Below are 6,000 nucleotides of genomic sequence, written 5' to 3' on the forward strand. Positions count from 1 at the left end.
ACAATTACGTGAAACCCCCCCTATACTCTAGCATCAAGTTTATGCATGCAAATTAAGTGTTAACCCCCAACCCACATACATAAACCAGTTTTAATAACATAGATAAGAAAATCACATTCATGCCTTAAGAAATAATAACCGGACGTAATCAATTCATATAAAACATATAATCATGGCTTCAAATTCTCCTCTAACTAAAAAGAAGTTAGTTCCTCATGTTCGCAACACAAAGATAATTAAATTTAAACATTGAACTAAGACTAAGGATAGAAAGAACCAAGAAAAACACTCCACACTCCAATGGCATGCACGGCACTCCCTTGGATGGCAGATTGCACAAGTCCTCCTCTCCTTGCTTCCTTGCTTGCGGCACTAGGGTGGTGTAGAAGGGGTTGTGGTGTTTGATGGATGAAAGTATGAATGAATGAATGAGTGAGTGGATGAATGAATGGTGCGGCATAGGGCTGTTTATATAGGCTAATTAGGCACACTTAGTGAAGGAAAAGGATTGCACAATCCCATTGAAAAAGGGTTAATTCAAGGCAGAAACCAAATGGGGAATGGACTAGGTAATGCACGGCTAGGATTCAGGGAATTCTAGAAGGTTAGGTGCGGCATCTTTGTAGGGATGAGACAAGGTTTCTAGAAGGAATGGTTTAGGGCAGATTCCTAAACCTAAAGTGGCAAGGACACATGATATAGGTGTAGAAGAAGGATTGCAATTCCTAAACCTATATGGAATGGTGTTTATGCGGCAAAACAATTGGATAAGCTTCTAGAAACTGTTCTAAGTGTTTAAATATGCACCTAATCCCTTCTAATTAGCTAGATTTAAGGCACAACCTAATTTGGATAGGATAAGATAGGGTAATGTTAAATTTAGGAAATGATAAGGTTTGTTAGGATAGGATAAGATAAGGTTGGATAAGGTTCCTTATTTCTTGCTTCTTCCTTATCTTCTTTGCATTTGGACTTCTTCCACCAGATTTGTGATAGGAGCATATTTAGGCGACTTACTTAGCTTGTTTTCGTGCATTTATATTGTTAATTCATAGTTGTTTTAGTAGTTTAAGCCATTTTCGTCTGTTTTTAGGTTCATATGGCTAAGGAAGCAAAAAGATGCATTTTGGAGCATTTTGGAGCAAAATTGGACTTGGAATGGATAGCTTATGTTTGGAGCAAAAGGAATGGATGAAATTGAAGACCTAATGAAGTGAGGATTCCTAATCACAAGAGGATTCCTAATCAAATGAGGAATCCTAGTCAAAGAAGGTTTCCTACTTGAAGTAGGAAAGTTAAGCCAAGGTTTCCTATTTTGGTTTAATCTTTCCTAATCCTTAAAGACTCCATATTTCAGCAAGATCAAAGGCTCCTACCTATTCTAGGTCACAAAAACAACATCCCTTGCAACCTTAGTACAATGCCGTGTGTTTCCTTGTGTTTCCCTTCCTTGCCGTGCAAGGAAGGGCCTTGCTTCCTATTTTAAATACTTAAACACCTTCCTTTCTCATACCAATCTCAGCCATAACTCACATACCCTTTTATATTCCTAAATCCTTGCCTAAATTCAGAAATAAAAGACATTCCCTTTCTCTCTAACCTTTGCCGCAAGTCACATTCCTTTCCCTTTCAATTTCTGATTTTGTGTTTCCTATTCTTCAAAGATTTAGAATTAATTCCTTTCCTAAACCAAGTAATAAAGCCTTTAGGTCTTTTCTTCCTTATAAATACCCTTGTGCCGCACCCTTAGAAAGCTAATCCCCCCTTCCACATAACCAGCCTTCACTCACAAATACATCCAGCCTTGCCGCAACTTTCCATCCTAATTTCCACCATCTTTCAACCTTCAAACCTTCGTCCAAACCACCCTACACCACCACTAAGCCTTGCCGCACCACCATACCTCCATAAACCCACCTTAAACCCAGAAACTCATCCATAAAACCCACCTTAGCACTTGTGCCGTGACCTAGCAAAGAAGAGGAGAAAGAAGACGAAGCCTTAGACGTTTATGCATTCGAGTTGGAGTGTTGGAACGCTTCTAGGTGTAATCTATCTTTTGTTTTCAATGTTTAATTCTAATTTCCTTTGTTTTGTTATGAACATGAGAGGCTAAACTCGTTTTAGCCTAGGGATGCTTTAAAGCCATGATTATATTTATAATATGAGTTGATAAATTCCAGTTGTGATTTCATAAATTGTGAATGCAATTTACTTAACCGTTTGATGGATAACTTATTCTTGTATGTTGATTAGGGAGGCCTACTTAATTTGCATGCTTGAATTTGGTGCTAGAATATAAGGGTGTTTCACATAATCGTTACAAACTTATATTCACAAGTAGTTACGGTTGTTTTCACAATCATGTTAAGTAAATTCCTAGCATGCGTATCATGATGTCACAGTTACAAGTGCTTTGTCAATATTTATGATTTCCATTGAACGTAATGATCTTTGATTGTATCTCTATTATGATGTCATGTAGGGGACTTTTGAAGAATGCTTTGGGTTGTCGTATGATGTCATCCAATCCAATAACTTAAGGGAAATCTGAGGGTTAATTAGTGATGTCACGGTTAATCTGGGGTGTTGAGGTTCATGGTTTATCGAAAAAGCAACTGGAAATCAACTTATGTTTGAATGTATCATGTGTGGAGAAGTATCCCTTGGCTAGTTCATCATCCATTGGTTTTACTCAAATTCGTCCAAAAATCTATTTTAAGTTTTAAGTTACTTGTTTTCTTTTAAATTCGTCCAAAAACAAATCCCCTTTTCTTACTTATTCCAAATCTTTCCAAAAGTGTGTTTTAGAGTCTTTTGAGTCAAAACAAATTGTATTTTCGTCCAAATTAGTGTTAAGTGTTCAAAACTGCCCAGATTGTGTTTTTAAGGCAGTTTTGAGTGTTTTGTTGCTGTTTTGAGTCTTTTGGTTTGTTTGAGTGTTCTAGTGTTTAGTTTTACATTCTTTGAGTCTAGTTTAGTCTTTTAACCTTTGTTTTACGTTTTTGAGTCAGTTTTCAAGTGTTTTAGCAACCCCTCCTAATCTCCGGTTTAGAACGATCCCTACTTATACATATACTACAATTGTCAAAAGAGGGTTTTAATTTGTGTGTTTATATAATTCACATTAATTTGTAGCCTTTCCTAGCCTTTCTTGTTTTCAATTTCGTCCATCCTCTTTACTCCATGGTTAAGCTATCCACTCCATGCCCAAAAATGCTCCTTTTAGCTCCAAAATGCCCTTATCTTCTTTGCGTAAGGAAAATCTGATGGTTAGTTGTGCGATGCAACTAACTTGGGGCGTTGTCATTCATAGTCTAAAGGAATAAGAACTGGAAATTGGTTTGTATGCATATATCATGTGTGGAGAAGGACCCTCTAACTAGCCTTTCACCCATTTATTTCACTTAAATTCGTTTTTCCAAAGTTTTTTGTACAAAGTTTTTGTTTTAAGTTTTAAATTCGTCAAAAACAATCCCCCTTTCATTTAGTCTTGTTATTTGAGTCAAAATCTGTTTTCTTTGAGTCTTTTGAGTCAAGTTAAGGTTTATTTTCGTCCAAAACACTTGTTAGGTCTAAAATTGAGTCTTTTTAAGTGTTTGTTGCTGTTTTGAGTGTTTTAAGTTAGTTTAGAGTCTATAGAGTCTATTTTAGTGTTTTTTTGAGTCTTAATTGTGTTGATTAGCATCCCTTCTAATCCCCGGCCTAAAACGATCCCTACTTTCATATACTACAATCATAGGGTTTTAATTTGAGTGTTAGAATATTTCACATCACTTCTTCTTCTTCGTCAAACTTAGATTCAGAGCTAGAACTAGGTGGATTAGGTTCTGGCTCCTTCTTCTTTCTTCTCAAAGTTCAATCGTCGTCAAACTCCAATATATGTGCACGAACAAGTTGAGAACTTCGAGTCATAAACTAGTACCTAAAATCAACAAAACAAAACAAAACAAAAATATGAAATTAAAACTAAAAGACATGAACAGAAATAAAGGGGGATTAGCAATTTTGCTAATCCCCAGCAACAACGCCAAAATTTGATGTGATATAAACTAACATACAAATTAAACCCTATTTAGATAGTTGTAGTATGTGAAAGTAGAGATCGTTCTAAGCCGGGGATTAGAAGGGATGCTAATCTACACTAATTAGACTCAAAAACAGAAAACTAGACTCAAATAACTCAAAACAAGCTAAATTGACTCAAATAACACAAAACTAAGTTAACTTGACTCAAAACATGAACTAGAAACAAGTTTGAACGAAAATTAAACTAAAAATACTCAAAATACTCAATGGGGGTTGTTTTGACGTATTTTAACTAAAACTAAATAGGTTGCATAAACAAACTAAGGTTTGCACAAAATTAGGTGAATTAAAGGGTGATAGGCTAGCTAGAGGGTTCTTCTCCACACATGACACATGCATACAAATCGATTTCCAATTATTATTCCACAAATTAAACCCTATTGTTGACAATTGTAGTATATATGTAAGTAGGGATAGTTCTAGATCGGGGATTATCTAGGGATGCTAATCAACAAAAATAAGATTTAAAAACACTAAATTAGACTCTATAGACTCAAAACTAACTTAAAACACTCAAAATAGCAACAAACAATCAAAAAGACTCAATTTTAGACCTAACAAGTGATTTTGACGAAAATAAAACTTAACTTGACTCAAAAGACTAAAAGAAAACAGATTTTGACTCAAATAACAAGACTAAATGAAAGGGGGAATGTTTCTCATGAATTTAAAACTTAAAACAGAAACTTTGCATAAAACACTTTATAAAAACGAATTTGGTGAATTAAAAGGGTGCAAGGCTAGTTAGAGGGTCCTTCTCCACACATGATATATGCATATAAGCCAATTTCCAGTTATTATTCCTTTAGACTATGAATGACAATGCCCCAAATTAACCATGAAAAGCACAAATTAACTTTCAGATTTTCCTTAACTCTTTGAATTGGACGGGATACGCATCAGAACTAAATTATCCTTATGAAGTTCCCTAACTATGAAAAGTATGATAGAAAAACATATCAAAGATCATTAAGTTCTTTGAAAACCATAAACATTGATGAGCCATTCGTAACTATGAAAAGCATGATACTCATACCAAGGATTTACTTAACACAATCATGACTAGTGACTTCCACTACTTGTGAATATAAGTTCATAACGATTATGTGAAACTCCCTTATACTCTAGCATCAAATTCATGCATAAAAATTAAGTGTCGACCCTCAACCAACATACATAAATAAGTTTTGATAACTCAGATAAGTAAATCACATTCAAGACTTAAGAGACAATAACTGGATGTAATCAATTCATATAAAACATATAATCATGGCTTCGAATTCACCTCCAACTATAAAGAAATTAGTTCCACATGTTCATCATAATTGAAAACCAAATTAACATAAACATTGAACTAAAACTAAGGATAGAAAGAACCCAGAAACGCTCCACACTCCAATGGCATGCACGGCACAAATCCTCCTCTCATTCCTTCCTTGCTGCGGCACTAAGATGATTTATGGTGTTTGATGGCTAAATGTATGAATGAATGTATGAGTGAATGGATGGTCTTTTCTATGGCATAAGCATGTACATATATATATATTTATATATTTATATATGTGTTACACGGCTAAAACCCTAACGAAATCAGATTAGGGTGTGGTAGAAATCAGGTGGGAAAAGGTTTGCACAATCCTAGGGGAAAAAGACTAAGGTTACATGGCAAAGACCAAGGAGGAAAGGAAAAAGGATTGCAGGTTCTAGAGCTTCTAGAAGAGGGAGAGGCGCCACCTTTCTAGGGATTCTAGAAACAATGTGTTTTGTGGCAGAAATTGGACTTCTAGAAGGGATAAAGGGTGCAACACCTATTCAGGAGCAGATAGGGTCTTCTAGAACCATATATTTAAGTGTTCTAATGTGGAATTAAGTCCTCTTTGCAGCTGGAATTAAGGTAGAAAAGGATTAGCA

Source organism: Pyrus communis, chromosome 4, assembly GCF_041283825.1.
Source record: "Pyrus communis isolate YQ-2024b chromosome 4, ASM4128382v1, whole genome shotgun sequence".
Lineage (NCBI taxonomy): Eukaryota > Viridiplantae > Streptophyta > Magnoliopsida > Rosales > Rosaceae > Pyrus > Pyrus communis.